Raw genomic sequence first — 24,077 nt, 5'->3', positions numbered from 1 at the left:
TCCCGAGAGGTGGGAAATAGGAGCTGGTTAAAGGTCAGGTATGTGGGGTTTCCCCCACATCTGGTCTTTGCTTGCAGTATCTGCCGGAACAGATGGTATTTATTTGCTCCCCCACCGAGCAAATAAGGCACAAGGCCAATTTTTAATGTGAGGAGTGAAGGGAGGGGGAAGGGAAAAAGGGGACCAGCTCCCGAGAGGTGGGAAATGGGAGCTGGTTAAAGGTCAGGTATGTGGGGTTTCCCCACATATGGTATTTGCTTGCAGTATCTGCCGGAACAGATGGTATTTATTTGCTCCCCCACCGAGCAAATTAGGCACAAGGCCGATTTTTAATGTGAGGAGTGAAGGGAGGGGGAAGGGAAAAAGGGGACCAGCTCCCGAGAGGTGGGAAATGGGAGCTGGTTAATGGTCAGGCATGTGGGGTTGCCCCCACATCTGGTCTTTGCTAGTCATAACTAGTCATAGCTTGCAGTATCTGCCGGAACAGATGGTGTTTATTTGCTCCCCCACTGAGCAAATTAGGCACAAGGCCGTTTTTAATGTGAGGTAAAGACCAGCTCCCCTAAAAGTAGGCAAAAAGGGGGCACTCTGGTTACCAAAAATAATAATTGCCCCAGTATAGAGGGTTTCCCCTCCATTGACTGGTACAAATTATCTTAAGTGCAGCATCTGCCGGAACAGATGGTATTTATTTGCTCCCCCACTGAGCAAATTAGGCACAAGGCCGTTTTTAATGTGAGGTAAAAACCAGCTCCCCTAAAAGTAGGCAAAAAGGGGGCACTCTGGTTACCAAAAATAATAATTGTCCCAGTATAGAGGGTTTCCCCTCCATTGACTGGTACAAATTATCTTAAGTGCAGCATCTGCCGGAACAGATGGTATGTATTTGCTCCCCCACTGAGCAAATTAGGCACAAGGCCGTTTTTAATGTGAGGTAAAAACCAGCTCCCCTAAAAGTAGGCAAAAAGGGGGCACTCTGGTTACCAAAAATAATAATTGTCCCAGTATAGAGGGTTTCCCCTCCATTGACTGGTACAAATTATCTTAAGTGTAGTATCTGCCGGAACAGATGCTACACTTTGATCTTGACCAAAAGGCCAAAGCGCGAGTAGTAGTATAGGTAATCGTTCTTATGTGTAGTTTTTCGGTGGATTTTGAACATTAGATCGTTTTCTGGTCTTATGATGAGTACATATAGAAACGGTAGAGAGCTATCTTGTTCGGATTGGGGGTTAGAAAACGAGGACACAGTCGTGGGTCATTACGTAGATAAAATGTCCATTATTCTTTTCATTAGATCTGCGTGTTTTAAATCAGCGAAACCTGCTTTTTCTAAATCTTATTTTAAAAACAAACCTCAACCTCACTTTCTCGTTTCTTTTTCTCTTTCATTATACGCCCGGGTCTCTCTCCTCAACACATACGGAACTGTCACGAATTTCCCCCTTTCATAAAAAAAGGCAACCAAAATGTGTCATCTGCGCATGTCATCTGCGCATGTCATATGCGCATGTCTGCTTGTCTTCTACAAGCATATTCTGATCGATCAATTTTTTTCAATTACTCCGCGCCTTCATAGTCAAACAGCCGCTATAATTAGACGTTTTTTAAACGAAATACAATTTAAATGGATGAAATAAAATATGGAAATAAATAAAGTTAATAAAAATAATTGGAGTCCCTTACTTAAGTAATAAAAATAATAAAACGAATTCATTTAAAATGAAAATAAATTGATTTTAATCAAATAAATTAAATATTTAGATTAATCAAATAAACCGAAAACATAAAATAATTAGTTAGACTATATTGCTGTTTGAATAAAAATAAAACAATTACCCAAAACATGAATAAAATAATGAAATAAAAGTGTTTAATACAGTTATTTAAAAGACAAATTCGGATATAAGCAATTAAATGCAAAGACAATTAAATGTTTTCCATAAAACATACAGTATATTACTGTTTAAAAAAAAATAGACAATGCCCAAAAAATACAAAAATGTATTTAATAATTTTAATTAAAAATAAATAAAAATATAAGCAATTAAATGCCAATAAAATTAAATGTTTTCCATGAAACATACAGTATATGACTGTTTAAAAAAATAGACAATGCCCGAAAAATACAAAAATAATGAAATAAGATGTACTTAATAATTTTAATTAAAAATAAATAAAAAAATAAGCAATAAAATGCAAAGAAAATTAAATGTTTGTATTAAATAATTACACTATATAGCTGTTTGAATATAAGATAAAACACATATTCTTAATATGAAAAAAATAATGAAATAAAAAGTACTTCATAAATTAAAATAAAAAATAAATAAACCAATTAAATTTTAAAAAAACTAAATGTAATTTTTAAAAAATAATTAAGTGAACAACAAGTAAATAAAATTTAAAAACAAAATTAAAATATCAACAAATAAATACAAAATAAAATATTTAACATAAAATAAGTACTTCGACTATTATTAATGTTCGAAAATATACAAAAGTACATTCCATAAAAAATAAATAAAATAATTTAATAAATTAAAAAAATATATATTTTTTTAAATTAAAATTAAATATAAGTCATTAAATGAAAAGAAAATTAAAAGTTTTACATAAAATTATTAGTTAGACTATATTGCTATTCGAAAAATAAATAAAATTCTGCTAGATCTACAACAGATGTGCTTACAGTAATATCTCATAGGATTAGCAAATCTCTCGACGGAGGCCACCTTTCTAGGGCAATTGCTCTTGACATATCAAAGGCCTTTGATAGGGTATGGCATAAAGGTTTACTTCATAAGATCTCTAGGTTCATAAGAGTAGTAGTTGATGGGCAAAATCAGAAGCTCACAATACTAATGCTGGTGTTCCTCAGGGGTCCATCCTGGGCCCAACTCTTTTCCTGATCTACATTAATGATTTTCCAAATCACATCCTTACATCATTCATAGACATTTTTGCTGACAACACTACCATTTATGGTAGCACATCTAAGACAGTAAACGACCAAGTTCTCTCCAATTCTCTCTCCTCTGATCTTGAGCACGTAGTACAATGGGGAAAGGAGTGGCTGGTTACTTTTAATGCATCTAAAACCAAGCTTCTCTCTTTACATCATCAACATTCTGATCCACATCTGGCATCAATTGAAATGAATGGCTCTCGTCTTCAGGAGGCCTCAAGTTTTGACAAGCTTCTGGGCTTTACATTTACTCCTGATCTTAAATGGAACTCGTACATCAAATCTGTTGCCAAGGCCGCTAGAAAAATGGTGGGATCTTTCTATCGATCCGGTAAATATCTCACTGCTGATGATATTCTCTATCTATATAAGAGCCAGGTACGCCCAAGGATGGAATATTGTTGCCACATCTGGGCAGGAGCTTCTAGAAAGGACTTGTCCTGCCTTGATAGAGTTCAAAATAGACTTCGTAGCCTCGTAGGAGATGTCCTTTTCTCTTCCTTGCAACCTCTATCTCACAGAAGAGATGTTGCGAGTTTGTGTATGCTGTATCGTTATTTTCATGGAAGGTGTTCAACTGAGCTTCAATCTATGATCCCCCCTCGCCAAACTTTCACAAGAAACACTCGTCTAGCTGTAAATACTATCAATAATTTCCCCCACTCTTTATCTGTGCCTAAACCTAAACGTAGATTCCATGAACAAAGCTTATTTCTTAGAACTGCACGCCTGTGGAATTGTCTTCCGTTTTCCTGCTTTCCGGCTGACTACAATATGGTTGTCTTCAAGTCTAACGTAAATAAGTTCTTGATGAGCCATTCTATATAAGTTATCAAATTTACCAAATATTCATTACTAATGATTACTATATTGTCCAATGTCTACTGTACACTCTTTAACCCTTATCCTTGAGTGGCCTCGGCCTTGATAAGTGGTGATGCCTATGTAATAAGAAAACAAAACAAAAAAAACACCCAATAAAGAAAAAAAAATAACATAATAAAAAATATACAGCGTATTTTTAAAAATAAATTCAAATATAATCACATACATGAGAAGGAACATATGTTTATTTACAAAAAACTTTAACGTTAAACGGTAAAACATGTTTATGTTCTTTTCTTTACTTTATGCGATCCGACACACTTTACTTTATATATATAGTTACTCCTGATCTGAAATGGAACATACACATCAAATCTGTTCCCAACGTCGCTGGATAAACGGTTGGAACCTTTTACTAGTCCAGTAGATATCTCACTACTGCTGCATTTCTCCGCCTATATAAGAGCAAGGTACGTCCAGGGATGAGATAATTTTGCTACATCTAGCAAGAGCTGCTAGAAAGACATTATCCTGCATTGACAAAGTTCAAAATAGATTTCGTAACATAGTGGGGATGCCCTTTTCTCTTCTCTGCAACCTCTTTCCCACAGAGGATACCTTGCGATCCTGTCTCTGATTTGTCGTTATTTCCATGACAAGTGCTCGTCTGAGCTTCAATCTATTGTCATCCCCATCGCAAAACTTTCACGAAAAACACTCTTTTGTCTGAAACCACTATCAATGATTTGTCAACTTTTTATTTGTTCCTAAACCTAAACGTAGATTCCATGAACAAAGTTTCTTTCTTAGAACTGCACGCCTGTGGAACTCTCTTCCGTTTGCCTGCTTTCCAGTTGACTACAATATGGTTCAAGTTCAACGTAAAATAGTTCTTTATGAGATGCGCTCTTAATTAATCCAATTTACCAAATTTCCACTACTAACGAGCACTATATTATCCCATTGACTACTGTACACTCCTTAACCCTTATCTTCGAGTGACTTCCGGGCCTTGATAAGTGGTGACTTCTATGAAAAAATATGTAATTACTATTGTGTATATTTTCAGGAGTCAAATATGTACACGTTCAGATAACCCGATAGATTCCACACTGTCAGCCAGGCCTCAACCTCAGTCCCATCACCGCAATGTTTCCGTTTTACAAGTACTTTGCTTGAATGTACTTAAATAAACTCATAGCAATTTCTCCCCATCAACGTACCATAAACTAACCTGACATACAACAAAACCCCTACTTCTATTCTGATAGTTTCTTCTTACGGACTTTGTCATTCCCGCCCTGTTTCTCCCTTCTCTGTCTGTACTACCTGCAAAAGTTTAAATGCAATGCAAACAAACATCTCGCTGCTCAGCTCCTAACAGTCCCCTGTTAGTCACGATCCCAAATTGTCACCCGTTACGTTCCAAAATTCAATATGCCCAATTTGGCGCGAAAAAAGTAAAAAAAATCTGGGCTCGTTTAATTTTAAGTCGTGATAGCTTAATTACAATGTGTGGTGCCGGGTAGGCGGATGCAGGGGTCCTAAAGAGGGAACACTTATGTACTGACAAGGCAGTTGACTCCTTTTTCACGCCGCTTACCCAGCGCTGTTAACCGAAATCGAGAAGGCATGTCAGCAGACACTTAACACCAATTTAATGCTATCTTTATTGGGCGCATAACATCACACAGCTCATGCGCAAACGCCTGTAACGAAATATTAAGTTTCTTCCTCATTAACGGAAACAAACGCGAAAAACGCAATTAAACGTCACTTGTTTATTTTGCAGGAAAAGGGAAGAGAACCGCATTCTTCTTTGATATTTTTTTCGCCTTTCATATCCGATGCAGATCTCTATCTGTTTTTGCATCTCAGACATTTACATCGGACTCACACACACACGCGCACGCGCGCACACGCGCGCACATATACACACATACACTATGTCTGCGTGCGTGCTCGTTTCCCATAGATTCGGAAACGATTAAGACAATTTTCTATTTTTGTTGTGTTGTTGTATCATAAAGGGGATCGTGTGTGATACATGTTATGTATTTTCGGACATACCTTCTGCGTCGTAGATGTTGGTCTACCTGGAATCACCTCGTATCTTGGAAGGGAGATTGGCACCTATTGGACGAAGATTCATTTCACTCCAAGACAAGGAATTGGTTTTATAGTTTATTTCACTTTCCAGATGTCTCGCAGAAGGATGGAAAGTGAATCTCTGGCTTGCGTAGTTTCTCTTGGTCTCGTTTCTACACACGTCAGCGCCCCCCCCCCAGTTAAGGGGAGGAGACGTCTGTGAAGCCGTCCGTCGCCTTCTATGTCCAAACCAAATCTCAACAATTCAGCTAACCTGATCACGTGACTCACATGCAATCCGATCAGCTGACCCTGACTTCCGGTCAACGTGTCTATAATATGTTACACACACCCTCTCTCTCTCCCTCTCTCTCTCTCTCTCTCCATTCTATAACATTTTAATTTCACACAAACGTACTTTATGTCGCTGGGGGTGTTCTTGGATAAGTTTTTTTATCGGAATGCCTTGTAAAATATCGAAAATAGATAATGGAAAAATCTAATTAGGAAAGTTATAGTCAGCTTTTGACCAATGTCAAAACCCTTATAGAATCACACATGACAAGTGCATTGGAGATGTATTAACCCCGCATAAGCAGAAAGGCAAGACATATCAAATCAACAGTAGGTTCTTTGATAATCTTTTGTTTGTATTGATTTTAACCCCTCCTTTCCACATCAAATACTCACCCAACAAAATCCCTATTTTTTTTTTAAATTTTCAAACCCTTAAAAACTTAATTTTTCCTTATTATTAAACCTATATTCTTCTAATAATCTTTTTATTTTTACTTGGATCGCAATCACGAAATTCTCGCAAACTAATACAAATGATAGGACGTATTTTAAATGTAATAACTACTAATTCCGAAACGATCGTACATATAAATATGATGTTGATATGTTTCCTCCAATGAAGACTTGATAGTTTTACATCTCTCACGCTTAGGGTGTCCCAGAAGAAGCTGACGGATGTCAAATTTGATTAACTTCCTTAATATTAAAGTTATGCTTACCAATTTTCATATGTAGGTAGATGAGCCTCTCCGTGATTTCCTGAGACATAGTAAGATATCATAGTCTACTTATTCTAATTTTATTTACACAACTTAATCTAGGGTATGTTTTTCACAAGGTCTAATTTTTGTTATGAAAAATGATGTTACTCAAATGTCCACTAATTCCGATTACTTCATCCGCCATTACTCCACACCATACTGTATATTTTTTGAGGGTGTAAATTCTTTTGTACTGTTGCGTAGGGATTTTCTGATCCCCTAAATCCTGCAATTTTGCTTATTTATGAACCCATTCAGATGAAAATGGGCCTCGTCGGACATAATAAGGTTTTTGAGAAAGTTTGGATTCCCTTTGGCCAAATCTTGGAATTGCATGGCGTATTCCAGCATTTTTTTTTCCGGATCGTTTGGCTGAAGATCTTGCACCAATTAAATTTTATATGGAAATTTGCTCTCTTCATAAAACATTCTATGAAGAGAAGATCGAGAGACCTCAATTTGACTTGATCTCCTTCTTACTGATGTGGATGGAACCTTGGCCACACTCTCAACTAATCTCTGACGATTCTCATCACTTTCTGCCGTACGGGATCTACCAGACTTAGGGAGGTCACATACAGATACTGCTTTTATTGCATTGGGAGTAGGGGATTTTCTTGTGTTGAAGTTTCGTCGAAATTCTTTTTGAGTTTCTGATATTGACTCATTCAACCGAAAATACGACTCTACGATAAATATCAGTTCCTCTGTAGTGTAACGACTCATGATGACCTTCGAAGGGTTAATCTAGGTGATCTGAAAAATAAAAGAAAAATATAAAAAATAAAGAAAGTTATGAATTTTTTTAAACCATCAGTTTCTTTTAAGACACCATGTATATATATATATATATGTGTGTGTGTGTGTGTGTGTGTGTGTGTGTGTGTGTGTGTGTGTGTGTAAATATATATATATATTATTTACTATGTTAATTATTGAATACCTACAGACACTAGTGTTCCATCCTTTCGGGGATCATCAATACAGGGTGTCATGATTAACGCCAGTCGAATAGAATATGTGGTTAAGTGGTTAGGGTTAGAGTTAGGGTTAGTCATTTAGAACTGCTTTAAAGCTTCACCACTTCAAACAAATTTTCAACAATTATAACAATTTATAGATCACCTTCCCAGCTATATTGTTGAAAAAAAATAAATTTTCGTTCAGTAAAACAAAGGTTATGATGAATTTACTGGTGTTCAAAATCATAAAAACACGTAAAGAGGTGAGCGACGTGTTTTTATGACTGGTTTCCATAGCAACCACGCCGCTTCAGCGACTACTGTTGTTACCAGTAACCGCTTAAAAAGTGAAACAGAGAGATTGAAAGAATGAAAGGGAGATAATGGGGGGTGGGTATTGAAAGCATACGAGTGTCATACATTATTATTACATATGTGTAGGTTATGTTTATGGGGTCAAAAAAAAAAGACTGAAATTAAACACAGAACAAGTAAATTTATTGGAAGACTAGAAAAATCATGGAGTACAATAGAAAAATGCCTGCATGAAAAGTAATATGGTTAAGCTTAAACATGGAAAAATAAAGGACTAAGTTCTTAAAACTGGAAAAGAAAAGGACAAGATATTCTAGTAAAAATATAATAAATTAATAACTTACAATATTGCAACATTAAGAATTTTTTAAATTCAATTTCTAACATAATATAATCGTTATTTTATGCTGCAATATTTTAAGTTATAAATTTATCACAATTTTTTCTAAAATATCTTGTCCTTTGTTTTCCAGTTTTAACAACTGGTGAACTAGTTTTTTTACTTTTCCATGTTTAAGCTTAACCATATAACTTTTAATGCTCGCATATATATATATATATATATATATATATATGTGTGTGTGTGTGTGTGTGTGTGTGTGTGACACTATTTTGTAAATGTAGTAACTAAAAAGACGACGATTATTATTCGTCTACTACTCAGAAAATAACTTTCGTTTATATATATATATATATATATATATATATATATATATATATATATATATATATATATATCCTGAATAATATAGCGTATTATCACATCCTTTGAATCGGAAGATTTTATTCTTGGCATTGGTTATCCCGATATTTTTCTAGTGAGAATTATTTCAAGAAACGCATTATGTACTTATGGGGGAGGGCAGGTGAAGATTGCCAACATCCTAAGTGAAAGTTCTTTATGTAGAACGAACTGGATTCGATCTTTGAGCGCCCAGGTCGGAAGTCCGTGTCGTTAGCCACTCAACCACCGTCACTTGCCGCTTAAGTATTATAAGACAACACGTTAGTTCTCATAGTTTATATCGGAAACCTCGTTAAAACGATTAAAAATACATTTATTTTGAATAATTATAATTATACTAACTGCAAAAAGAAGTTTTTTTTTAATTGGATTAACTAGCAAGGAACCCTGACTTTGATCGGGATTGAATGAGCGTAAACTAATTCCCCACCTTCCCATGATTGTATTGTCATCGGAATCGGTGAAATCGTCCATTTTTTTTTTCAATCAAATTGATTGATCATCTGCTCTAGCTAAAGAAACCCCCTCCCCAAGAGGGTATCTGAAGAAATCGTTACATACCTCGCCGCAGTGACTTAGTCAACAAAACATTGTAGTCTATATTTCACTGTAAATTTTAAAATGCAAAAGTCAAGTATCATAGTTTACTAGCGCTCTGAACAGCACCATTCATTTTGAACGCGCCCCTGTCATATCAAAGAACCAACTGTTGATTTTATGAAATCATTTTTACATAATCTCCCGAATTAAAGTTAAACGTAGAAAGGTCAAGTATCATGGGTCAATTGTGCTCTAAAAGAAACATTTCGAACGCTCACCTGTCTTGTATTAGAATTTGCAGTCGATTTTATAAACTTGGCCTTTCTGCTTGTGCGGTGATAAAACTTCTCAAATGCACTTGTGGTGTTATGGTTGTATAAATGTATTAACTTTGGTCAAAATCAGACTTTTTCACATAGAAATCACCGCTTATCAAGGCCCGGGGGCCACTCAAGGATAAGGGTTAATGGGTATATATTAGTCATTGTGATTATAGCGTAATAAACATAAATAGTTTGAATTTTGTAAATTGGATTATTTAGGGGGACAGTTCATCAAGAACTTGTTTACGTTGGACTTGAAGACAATCAGATTGCAGTCAGCTGGAAAGCAGGCAAACGGAAGAGAGTTCCACAGGCATGCAATTCTAAGAAAGAAGCTTTGTTCATGGAATCTACGTTTAGGTTTAGGCACAGATAAAGAGTGTGGGGAAAATTATTGACGGTGGTTTCAGCTAGTCGGGTGTTTTTTGAGAAAGATTGGCGAGGGGGGAACCAGAGAATGGAGCTCAGACGAGCACCTGCCATGGAAATAACGATAGAACAATGACAGGCTTGCTACGTCTCTTCTGTGGGAAAGAGGTTGCAGGGTAGAGAAAAGGTTTAGGCTTAGGCACAGATAACGAGTGTGGGAAATTATTGATAGTGTTTTCAGGTAGACGAGGGTTTTTCGTTAAAGTTTTGCGATGGGGAGGGGGCACATAGATTGAAGCTCATATGAGTATTGCCATGAAAATAACGATAAAGCAGAGACAGGCTCGCAACGTCTCTTCTGTGGGCGAGAGGTTGCAGGGAAGAGAAAAGGGCATCCCCCAATTTTTCTTTTTTGATCGAAAGCATGTCGATACAAAACCTACGTAAGAACACTCCCAGATACATCGAGTACCTTTGTATGAAATGCTGAGACCATAGGGCCTGTTTCATTCTCTCTTTCTTTCTTCCTCTCTGTCTCTCGTTTTCTCTTTCTTTCACGCACACACATACACACACATAAACATACATTCACACACATATATACACACATGCACACACATACGCACGCACACACATACACTCACATACACGCATATACATACACACATACACACACGCATGCACAAACAAAGTTCATTTTATATAAAAGTAGAGATAGAGGTACATGCAGGTTTGGTCGGCGATTTGACGAACTAGATAATTTGGAAAAAGGTATTACAAACTCAACCGAGAATGGTTTATGTTATAATAAACAAGACGCGTTTATTCGTAAACAGAAACCGGATGTAAACGACGTAAAATACGGCTAAACTATTTAAATAAACATATTCATCTTTTATTTCCTCTATGGTAGCAGTTAGCCTGCGCACCTACTGGTTTTTATATTTCTGGCATGTTAAGATAAGGGTTTATAATCCGCTCTATCATATAAAATAAAACTTTCTGTTTCTGTGAGTTCGTTTCCTACGGACTCGAAAACAGCTGGGGCGATTTTATGAAATTTCACACGAAAGAACTCCATGTGCCTGGCAGTGTTCTTAGAGAGTTTTCACATCGGAATCTCTCGAAACGTATCGATAATCGATAATCGATAATCGAAATAATCCGATGAAAGAAGGAACAGGCGATTTTGACGAAAGTTAACACCTTACACAGCCTAACATCGCAAGTGCATTTCAGAAGTTTTATTATCACACAAGCTGAAAGGCCCGACATATAAAATCAACAGTAGGTTCTATGATATGACAGTGGCGGGTTTTGAATAGATGTTTCTGTTTAATATGAAATTTTGATTTGTCCAGATTTCGTATATATTATAATAGAGTCGTGATTTCAAAAGTGATAAAAAAAAAGTATTTAGCTGCTATCTGCTAGAACCAGAACCGACAGCAGAACTGTAACATTCAAAGCGGTTGACGTTACCACTGTACCAACGTAACGTAAATGTCTGTTTAAATCTTGCTAAATATAGCATTGGATGCTGCAGTTTTGTTTTCGGGTTCGATTCTAGCTGATGGCACCCGAATACTTTTTTTTCAAAAGAACGTCGTGTTTCATAGACAGATAATATGACCAATTCAGTTAACCCTTTTCCATGGTCGAGACATTTTCGAAAGACTTGAATTATAAAATAGTAAATATATTTCCATTACTATCGATTACTATATTGTCCTTTTGACTACTGTACACTCTTTAACCCTTATCCTTGAGTGGTCTATCGGCCTTGATAAGTGGTGACGCCTATGTAAAAAGAAAATATCCTCCTGACACCATCGTGCTTACATGTCAACTGTTTTCTTCTGTGTGTCCTCCTCCCCTTCTCTGTGTGTCCTCCTCCTATGTCCTTTCATACCCCACTCTATATCTCTGTGTTACCCTTTCTCTACTTATCACTCTCTCTCTAATCCTTCAGCAAGACTATCCTTTTACCCCTCCTTCTTTAACTGAAATTTGATTTTTGTAATTAAATTTAAATCCATAAGAACATTAACCTTGCTTCACGCCAGTAATGGCATAGTATATTTTCTCTTGTCTAAAATTAAAAATAGTCTTGAACTCTTTTTAATTTAAAATTTTCTTGCCTGATGAGATTAATTATAATCGAAACGTCTGCACATCATATCAAGTTTAGACTGTATTTACATAAAGAATAATTTTTTAAAAAAACCTATAATTTGCTCTCTTTGATTGAGCACTATCAACGACCCTTGTTAGAATTCAATAATTCTTCATTTGTCGATATCTTTCTACCTGGAATCTCTCTCTCTCTCTCTCTCTCTCTCTCTCTCTCTCTCCTGTCTAGCTGTCTGTGTGTCTGTTTGTCTGTCTGTTTGTCTGTCTGTCTCTCTCTCTTTCTATATATATATATATATATATATATATATATATATACATATATAAACATACATCTTAAAGATTGAAATCATTTTAAGCATAAATAATAACCGAACCCCTGCCACAACAAATAACCCAACATATTTTGATTTAATAAACAACATAACATATTTTAATTTAATAAACAATATAATATAACAATAATACAACATTCATTTAAGATTGAATTTGTCATTAAAAATAACAAACATCAAATACACACAAAATATATAACACTCCAAATTAGCTATAATCGCGCGGAACATAAAAAAGGGGAACTCGATAATAAAGTCGAAATACAATTTAACACTCATATCTATTTAGATAATAGAATCAAGGATGGAGCACAGCACAAATCTATATCCGTGGGCAAAAGAGAAACCTGTTCCACTTTAAGAGCGATATAGGTAGTTTATTGACGGATAGAAATCTTGTTTTCGTAATTCAATTTTCAATTACGTTTTCTTTTCTGATTATAATTCGTTGATTTTCTTAGCAATTAGTAGATAACGTTGTTGTTTTTTTCAAACAAATTTACTACTTAAGAAATCATATTCTTATATTTGTAACGGAATTGTTTTAGAAGAGATTTATTAGGATAATGCAATGCCTAAGAAATTGCTTGATAGAATGTCAATAACATAAGAAACCGGCAATATAAAAATATATATTAAGATATATAGATTTATTCGTTTGATAAGGATGTAGGATAAGTAAAACTCTTTATAAGCGTGTGAGAAAATCAGCAGCAGCCAAATGATAGCTGGCTAGCGAAAATATTAGCAGTTACTGCTGTTAAAGCACGAATGCAAATTAGTAAGTTTGCGCGAGCTTGCGTCACAAGAAAGACTAAGACGCCACGTGTAAGAGGAAAGAGGCTAACTGTGACCGGGTAGGATGGACGTGTAAATACGAGGACGAGAAAGTGCTGACTAGCGCTAGTGTCAGGTTGCGCGAAAACAGCGATTTTTAAAAAACGCATATGTGCGAAAAAAAAACAACTTTGGAAATACAATGAAATCCATTGTTTTGGAAGAACTAGGAATTAATGCATTACATTTGCACTTAAAAACTAACGAGTCGGGCTTTTGTTTCTTTTCTTATTTGTTTGTTCCTTTGCGACGGTGCCGGACGGCGTGTGGGTCCAATAGTTTCAAACTGTAACGACATAGTTTTAAAATAACAGCCACATTACAATATTTAGAGAGAGAGAGAGAGGCAAGATATGTAATTTTCATGTTCTTTTATGATAATATTGCAAAGAAAAAAATGGACACATCTGTATTACTGTCACGGAACGACTTTTTGTTCTGTATTTTGAAGATCGCAGAGCAAGGGGCGGTAATGCAGCGTGTATTGAAGATTTAAATTTTGTAAATAAAAAGAAAGTTCCTCGAAGCAAAATAAAAGTCACACGCATTCCAAAAACGATAGTGAAACCTATCTATAAATTTTAAAAGTCATACATTTTGACGACTGTAATTCATTTCAGGAATTTAGATTTTCTTTAAAAATAAAATAAAACAAATATGTTTATGCAAAACGAAAATAAACTGTTGTTATATAGTGTTATTATTAAAAGATGACGTATGTATTTGTATTGTTCTTTGTGAGAGTCTTACGAGAGATTAGTGTTGAGTAAGAGATTCCCATGTGTGTAAGAAGATATAGATGGAGATATTAACATATTGTTAGAGAAGAGATGTGGACATTATCACGTATATATAAAGAGAGAGAGAGTGTGTACATATAAATACGCTTTGAGAGGTGTTTGCTATCTTGATAGATAGACTAATAGATTGGCATTTATACCGATAGATTGAGAGGTTGACAATGACGCTTTTGACAGTTCTGTTTGAACGGGAGTGTTTATATAACATAAATAGACACATATACTTTCTAACACATATATTTTTTTAGATGATGATTTTCAAATGGTTTTTTACACATAAATAGACAATACCTTTTTCATATAATGATGGACACAGGAGACGGCAGTTATAAAAACCATGATGAGCATTTATTCCTTCCACTTGACCGGTCAATGGCTTGCATCCAGGAATTCAAAGTTTCTTTTACATTTTCTTTTTCTAACCCTCTCGCTTCCAGACGGTGGCAAGGTTCGAACTGGTCGGACTCTCGTCTGACTTTCTGACTCTCTTCTAACTTCTTCTCTCCTAACTAACTCTCACTTATATATTGAGAAATCCATGCATGTCTGGCCAACGTGACCACAATTCACGTGCCATCAACATGAGCGACCTGCACGCGTCGAAACATTCTGATTTCCCATTTTTCCTTTGTTTTCACAAAGGAATTCAACCTACTTATCTAATTCATATAAACCATATTTTATTCTCCACATTCTTTCTAACAATGAATAGTTTCCAGCCCAATTTGTTTTGATTAAATATTTTAACAGAATCAACAATTTACTGAACATTCAATTTATAACCTATTTTTCTTTAAAACTTATTTCCAGGGTTCGATTCCCGTTTTCTCTAATTTTATTTTCATTTACTAATTCTCTTTATTTTTACTTACATGAAAAAGGGGACAAGGATTTCCATGTAACACTGTCGCACGCATCAATTTAAAGATTGAAAATTTTGCGAAAAAAATAAGACTATAAAAACTTCTATTTTTTTAATTTTATTGTTTAAAGTCACCAATTATCAACGCCCGAAGGCCACTCGAGGACAAGTATCAATGCGTGGAAAGTGGTAGTGTAGTAATTGATAATGGGGTAAATTGGAGAAAATATTATTATTTATAGGGACGGCTCATCAAGAAATTGTTTACATTCGATTTGAAGGGTACCGGGTTGCATTTAACAGGGAAGCAGGCCAGCGGAACAGTGTTCCACAGACGGGCAGTTCTGGAAACGAAGCTTTGTTTATGGAATATGTGTTTAGATTTAGACACAGATAGAAAGTGGGGAAATTTTATTAAGTGGTTGTAGCTAGTCGAGACTCTTTTGGGAAAATTTAGCAAGGGGGCATAGATTGAAGTTCAGTTGATTAATTTCCGTGTAAATAGCGATAGAGCAGACACAGGCTCTCGACGTCTCTTCTGTCCAAAGGAGGTTGCATGGAAGAGAAAAGGTCACACTATGTTCCGAAGCCGGTTTTGAACGCTATCAATGCAGGAAATGGGCGCCGAGCAGCTCCTGTCCAGATGTGGCAACAGTACACAATTTTAGGATGTACCTGGCTTTTAAACAGATAGAGGATTGCCTCATCACTGAGATACCTGCTAGCGCGGTAGAGAGATCCCACCATTTTTCCAGCGACTTTGTCAACAGATTTGATGTGTGTGTTTCATTTCAGATCAGGAGTAAAGGTCAGTTCCAGAAGCTTGTCAAAATATGGAGCTTCACCAATACAAGAAGCGTTCATTTCCGTTGGGTTGTTGTGTAGATTAGTGAGTGTTATTAGATATTTTTTATTATTATTTTAATCCAATAAATATTCAGATAATTAATGTTTTATTTTTTTGGTTTTGTATTGCTGTTCACGTTTCGGATATGGTATACTTGAATTGTTTCTCCTCGTTCTGGAATTGAATTGTCTCCCCCTATTCGGCGATCTTCAGAATGAAAGCAACATTTTATTCCGTCACAGTGTTTTCCTTATTTAATTCACATATATATACTTGTATATCCCCTTGTTAAAGAGACATTAGTTAAATAGACGCTGTTCATATGGAAAATGGAAACGGTACTGACCATATACGGGTTTAATCGGCTTCCTCTAAAGGAGGAAGTTCTATCGAAGTATGAAATATACAAGCGGCCTTCAGCCGCATGTATATCCCCGTGATGGCAGATGACGACTTTAAGTTTTTTTTTTTTTTGCAACTCTTGCAGGGAGGTGTCGACGTCCTCCCATATACATCGCCTGGAATTCCCAATTTGGTCAACCATGTGGTATTGGCCGGGAGGAAAGTTGGTTAACTTCAGAGATCTAACGACAACTGGTGTGTCAATGTAATTATGCCGTACGTATTTTTGTATACTACACGACAATACAACTATAGTACCATTTCAATGAACGAGACATAAAAAATGACTATGTTCAGCATCCCCTTCCCCGTCTAGCACCAAAAGTTCCTCGGGGACGTCAAATCCTGGTGAAAATGAACAAACAGTGCAGTTTTAGGCCTTAACATATGTAAATTTGAGTTCTGCACCATGCAAAAAAAAGAAATGACTAAGTCCATCATTTGCCCCTCACCCATTTAGCCACCAAAGTTCCCAAGGCCGTAACTTATTTAAATGTGAGTTCAGCACCATGCAAAACTGCTAAATAGACATACACAGACAATTTTGGACAAATGTGGGAAAATAGTCCCAAAAATTGAGTGTTTATATTAGCGCGAAAAGAACCCCTGAGTTATCGCAAAGTATAGACAAACAAAATTATATAGAAATCAGTTAGTTACAACATTTCAAAAAGTTTTATAAAAATCCAAGGCATCAATTATTTTTTTAATAAACACAAAAGTGTCAATTATAGCCATTTTAATCCTAGGTGGGCAACCGGAATTTTCTCGGAAAATCCGTTCAGTTACTTTTTTACTCATATCATGTTTAATGTTTGTGCAAAATTTCAAAAATTTCGAAGGCGTAGTTATTGAGAAAAGTACGGACAGACGAATGGACAAATAGACGAACAGACAAAGACGAATTTACAGGTCTACCCTCATTTTGTCAGGGGGACCAAAAAATGATCATACAGATAGTTTCCATGAGAAGACTTTCATGCCAAACATTGTTAAAAACTTTAGATGCATCAAGTTTTACCTGGATTGTCCAGTTTATGGAATATGTATTCAGAGATGATCGTTAGGACATCTGCAGTAGAATGGAGTTGCTTCAATCAATATTATTGGATTTCAAGAAGTTTAGTATTAAGGAGGTCGTGGACTATCACGTGCTGCCATCGGCGAATGCTAATTAACATCTTGTTTTGAACAATTGAGGAGATGGAAGAGGCTGTGACAAAGGTCATTGACACGCTCACACAAGAGGATCCCATGGGGCGTTTCAGAAGTTGTTGAAACGGTACAAGTGCATTGCAGCCGGAGGAGATTACTTCGAAAGATGCTAAAGTTGTATGTGTGTAATATCAATAAAAGTGCCCACACGAAGAAGTCTGGAAACTTATTGAAGACATCTCGTACATACAACGATAGAAGAAAATTTTAACCACTAGACGTCGCACTGTTTATATCATAACGTTAAATAGACCCTATTTATATACCACCCGACCATACAACAATAGTAACATTTTAAAAATCAACCCTAAAAATACACCTGGATTAGTGGGATGATGTTCAAATGTACGACTGTATTTTTCTTTTAGCTAAAAATAGAAATTACTAGCAGGGAGACCCGACGTTGCCCGGGATTGAATGATGATCAACGAATATTTCACACTCCTATATTTTTTATTGGCATTGAAATCCGTTAAATCGCCAGGGGGGGGAGCTTCACACGCCTCAATGCAGTAATTTCGTCCAAAATATGTGTTATTCTACATTGCACTCAACAGAACCTACTGTTTAGTTTATAAAAGTATTTTATATAAACTTCTTTCCAGTTAACGAAAAAAAAAAACATTAGGAAATTGACGTGTGGGCTTTGAACCAATAGATCATATCATGCAAAAAACAAAAAACTCACGTGAATTTTCAAGTTTTATAAAAATCTTTGCAGAAAAAGAAATGAAGAAATTTACGTGCGGAGTTCGAATCTACAGGCCACGCCATGCAAAAAAACAAAACAAAAAAAAAAAAGACGCTATCAACTTACCCACAGTAGAATTTTTACGGCCCTCTGTTTTATCATAGTTGCTAAGCGACAACATGGAAAAATAGCTTTACCGATGATAGATACATTAAAATAACTGTTTCATTTATCGATTATCGATACTTATCGGGGGTATTCTGAGCTGAAACAAGACTTAACTAAGATCTCTCTCAGACTTATGCACTAAAGTTCTGTAAATTTTAAATAAAATATGTTCAGCCATTTCGGAGTATATAAGGATCGAACGCTCTCTCTCTCTCTCTCTCTCTCTCTCTCACACACACACACACACACACACACAGTTGCATTTATATAATTGTAGAAATTAAATTAAATGTTCGTCCAGCATTATCGTACAGATTAGTTTTTATGAGAAAACCTTAATGCCAAATCTTGTCAAAAGCCTTGGCTATATCAAGCGATACCGCCCTAATTTCACCTGGATTGTCCAGGTATATGTATTGATATATGTACTGGTATATGTATTGGTATATGTATTCAGAAATGACTGTTGGAAACTGTGTAGTAGAATGGAGTTGTCTAAATCAATATGACTGGCCATAAAGAAGGTGAGCATTAACGAGTCTACGACAATTTTAAATGATTGTACATATAAGTCAGGGAACTTATTGAACGCACCTCGTAACCTCGTAAATACTCTCCTTTGTACACACACACACACACACACACACACACACACACACACATATATATATATTTATATATATGTATATATATATGCATAGTTTACCGCAGTCAGCAGCAGTTTGGATTTTGTCGCACAGATTGTTCCAGTAGTTATTTGCGCAGTGCCCAGCAGCTTTCTGGAATTGACTGCGAGCCTCTTTCAGCTTGGACAGGGTGCTGCGTGTCGGCCTGCTCACATAGATCTTGTGACCATCGTTTTTGGACAGTAGTAAAGGTTCTGATATTTTTGCATTCTCAGCCATTATCAGATGTACCCGGCGTTGTCCGGTATCATACGTGACGTTAAATTCTTTTAAAAGAATTGAGTAAAAAAAAAACTGTAAAAAAACTGAAACATTTGCATACGATTAGTATATGTTTTCTAAATAGTTCATTTCTTCTAAGCAAAAATAAATACTCGAATCGAGATCGAAAGTAAAACCTAAAGACAGTGAGTAAAGTACGATACTCATTAGGCCAGCTCGCCACGTTCTGTAAAAGTTTTATCAAACTTACTTATTCTTAACATAAGGAAACTGTCTTGTCAAGGATTCGCGCATGCGCAGTCGTAAAACAGTTTAAAAACAAAAAAATCCGATGACCATCCAATGAACATTTTTTTTTTCAATTGTGATTCGTTAGCAGTCCTTTTTCCAGATAAGAACCGATTGAAAAATTTTCCACATATCTGAATACCCTATATAACAAAACTCTAGTCTTTAGATAAAAAACTTCGTTGAATGTATAGGTTGAGAATTGTTCTCACACGTACTTACAACGTACATTCTTGCCTTTATATATAGAGATAGACTAAATGATGTACCTGGCGTTGCCCGGTATTAAACATAATGTTAAATTCCAAGTAAAAAACTGAAAACCCGAAGCTGGGGCATGGTCGCGCAAGGGTTATGTTTTTTTTTTTCTAAACAGTTCAGTTCTTGTAAGTAAAACAAATAAATAAATCGAGCTGAGATCGAACCCGAAGTATAAAGGTTGACAGGATCTTTACAAAAATTTTTCAAACCTTTTTTCTTAAGATAATGTGAACTATTCACGCATGCGAAGTCGTGAAACAGTAAATAAAAACATAAAATCCGATAACTCCAACGTACTATTTTTTTTTTTACAATTTTTTTTTATTTATTCCGGATGAACACCGAGTAAAAATGTTTCCAAATATCTGAATAACATACTAAATTACATGTCTGTAGATCAAAATTTATATATGTTTAGAACTATAGTTAGACACACATACTCACTTTGTATTGAGCAGCCATCTGTAGCTAATATGGACTCATTTTGTTTTGCCTTTCTATTGACGCTGATGAATTGTATTGAGTCCATATCAGCCACAGATGGCTTGTTCGATACAATGAAACCGCTGGTTCGTCTTTAAAACATGTATGTATATATATATATATATATATATATATATATATATATATACTTATATATATATATATATATATGTGTGTGTGTGTGTGTGTGTGTGTGTGTGTGTGTGTGTGGAGACGGCTACAAATTAACATAGCAGGGTGAGTGAGATATATAAAGGTATCAATCACCAATACCGGGGGAGTCCGGCAACGACCGTCAAATAGGCAAGACGCTTATGCTGCCTCTAGCAAGACATTAACACGCCACCTGCCAGAATATCTACAACTGAAGTATATCTGAAGACATGTAAATATGTATATAACTTTTCTTCCTATTATATTATTGTATACCTTTACTTTTGTGTTCATGTTAATTATTTGTGCAGACACATCAATACATATATATATATATGTGTGTGTGTGTGTGTGTGTGTGTGTGTGTGTGTGTGTGTGTGTGTGTGATTACTTCATTTAATCACATAAATTAATATATGAAAGTATAAATTTATGCGTAAACTTTAAGTATTTACTTCAATAGTGCTCAATACGTAGTTAGAGCTAAGTAGTAAGTTATGGAATATATATGGCAATTAAGGTACACAGAATATTCCATTCTATGTAGCTTAATTGCCATATATATTTTCTAACTTACTATATATATATCCTGATGTTTTTGAATCGTTTAAGATAAACCAGATTATATTGATAAAGGAAATCCAAAACTATATTAGCAATGTATAAATGTATTTATAATTACATATAATAAATTTATATAGTTAAAAAAAAAAAAAAAAAAAAAAAAAAAAAATGTATATATGTAAAAATAAAATATTTTTAACCTTTATATATCTAATTTTAAATAAATAAGAATGTAAATATACAAACTACTAACTATAGGGGGGGTGATAAGTAGTTAAATGGATTAATCCAAATCTTATAAATACAAGACTGATAAATTAAAAAATTAAAAAATGTATCCATTTTAAATGTGGAAATTGATGAATCGCACAGGTAAGAAATTCATTTTTATACTATGAAAAGGTTAGTAATTACAATTAAGAATAGGAAATTGGGAAAAAAAATTTTTGTAACTTGTCTTCTTCCTAAGATTAAGGGTGGTGGTGTTTGATCAACACTGCTGGGGAGCCATGATGTAATACACTGTTTTGTTTTTAAATCCCCGAAACAGTGTTTCATGGTAAACAACTGATGATCCCTTAAAAAATATAAAAATTGGTATTATAGTAAATTTGAGAGTTGATGCAGTGATTGCAGGTGATTAAATGACTTACTGACTAGATGTTTTTTTTAATGAATGATAAAAAATAATTTTTTGTGTGGTTTCAAATGTTAAAAACTTCAAAGACTATATATATATATATATATATATATATATATATATATATATATATATATATATATACTAAGTTAAAAGTATTCAAGAGATAAAACTCCAAAATTAAAACAAGGTTATTAAGAGTGCTCAATAAAAAGAGCAGAGTACAATATTTTTATTTATATAAACAAACACCACACAGCCGCTACACTGAACACGCAATGTTTCGGAACGATTGGTTTCGTCCGGCATTATGAATGGAGAATCAACTTTATTTCTGTTGTCTGACGGAGAGCAATTGGTTTTTAATAAAACCAATCGTTCCAAAACGTTGGGGTGTTGAGTGTAGCGACTGTGTGGTGTTTGTCCATATATATATATATATATATATATATATATATAGAGAGAGAGAGAGAGAGAGAGAGAGAGACAGAGACAGAGACAGAGAGACAGACAGACAGACAGACAGATACAGAGAGACAGACAAACATATTTGTTTTTGTTGTTCTTTTTAATGATAAATGCGGTTAAATCGTGGCTTCCCCTCGAATCTCAGTTTTATTTAATTGGACGTATATAACATTTGATTTATTTTTATTATTTTTAAAACAGTAATCTACGTACATGCATGTTTCACGGTAACTGCCTCTCGTCAGCGTAGCTTCACTGTTTCTAGGAATCGATCAATCGATCGATAGATAGATAGATAAATTCAGCCACTCTGATGAGTCGTAGACGGCGAAATACGTGTCAGTTGATAATTATATTTAATATATATATATATATATATATATATATATATATATATATATATATATAATCTGTGGGATGAATTAGGTTGCGTGTGTGTCTATCTCAATAAATACACATAATTGGCTGTTTTGAAGTTGTATACTTACTCCTGGTTTCGTATTAAGTGTACACTATGTGTATATACTTCGTGGTGGGCGTGTTTCTTTGCATATATTTTTATGATCTATGTTTTTATATGTGTTAATTATACAGGCAGATACGACACGTAATGACAGGTTTAATCTGGCGAAATTATATTTGAATAATCTAGGAATATATTAAACTACAATATTTATGACCGATATAAACATACAACGTGGGAATAGAAATTCTTGAAATACCAATAACCACCAAAACATAAATACGTGTATATATATCTCTCTCTTGGCAGTACTTTGCAAACGAAGATTCTATGAAGGGGGTTTTCCACGTCGACTGCAGGCGCGTTTGTGGCTGACGAGCCCGATTCAGGACAAGCAGGTTCTGCCACAGCGGCTGCAGTCAAAAATCTTCCTCCTGCAGCACTTCTCCCGCAGAAACTCTGTGCGGGAGATCTCAAAGGAGGCGACAGCCTGGTGGCCAGTACGTCGCAGGTAACACGGTCAGCAGGGAGAGCAGATCACTGTAGGTGGTCAATGTGGCAGTCAACGAGGAACTTCTCCAGAGAGTCTTTATATCTTTACTTCGGTGCCCCTCTGTCACGACGGCCAGTAGAGAATTCGGCATATAAGATTATTTTGGGCATTCTGGAGACGTACCCGACCCAGCGTAGCTGTGACTTCAGCAGCATGGCCTCAATGCTGGTAATTTCCGCCCGCTCGATGACCTCAACATTGGTGACATAGTCATTCCAGTGGATGTTAAGAATGGTGCGGAAACAGCGCTGATGAAAATGCTCGAGGAGTCGTAATTAGTGGCGATAAATTGTCCAGGACAGGAGGGTGGAGAGTACTACGGTACTGTACACACTGAATTTTTGTGCATCTTTTGATGTGTCTGTTTTTCCAGACTCTTTTGCACAATCTGCCAAATGCGCTGTTTGGTTTGGCCTGTCTGTTGTCTATTTCTCTGTCGAGTTTGGCATCTGATGTGATGGTACACCCCAGGTAGGTAAACTGGTGAACGGTCTTCAGCTTAGTCTCGTCAATTGTGATTTGGGGGGGGGTACTCTACCGTGGGAGCTGGTTGGTGGAAAACGTCCGTCTTTTTCAAGCTGACCTAGAATCCGAAGAGCTGAGCAGCCTCTGCGAAGCGATATGTGAGGCTCTGCAAGGCTGTTTCGGTGTGGGCAAAGAGAACGTCTCGGATCAGTTGCTCGAAGGTATTTGTGTGGTCTTGCAGCAACTTTGTCTTTGTGTGTGTGAGTTTGTTCCTTGTAGATTCCGAAACGGCTGAACAGATTTTTTTTTTAATTTACAACACTTTGGTGTATGAATCTGGGAGTGATC

This window comes from Euprymna scolopes, chromosome 11, assembly GCF_053919585.1.
Source record: "Euprymna scolopes isolate OS-2025 chromosome 11, ASM5391958v1, whole genome shotgun sequence".
Taxonomy (NCBI): Eukaryota; Metazoa; Mollusca; class Cephalopoda; order Sepiida; family Sepiolidae; genus Euprymna; species Euprymna scolopes.
This window is presented reverse-complemented; position numbering follows the sequence as displayed.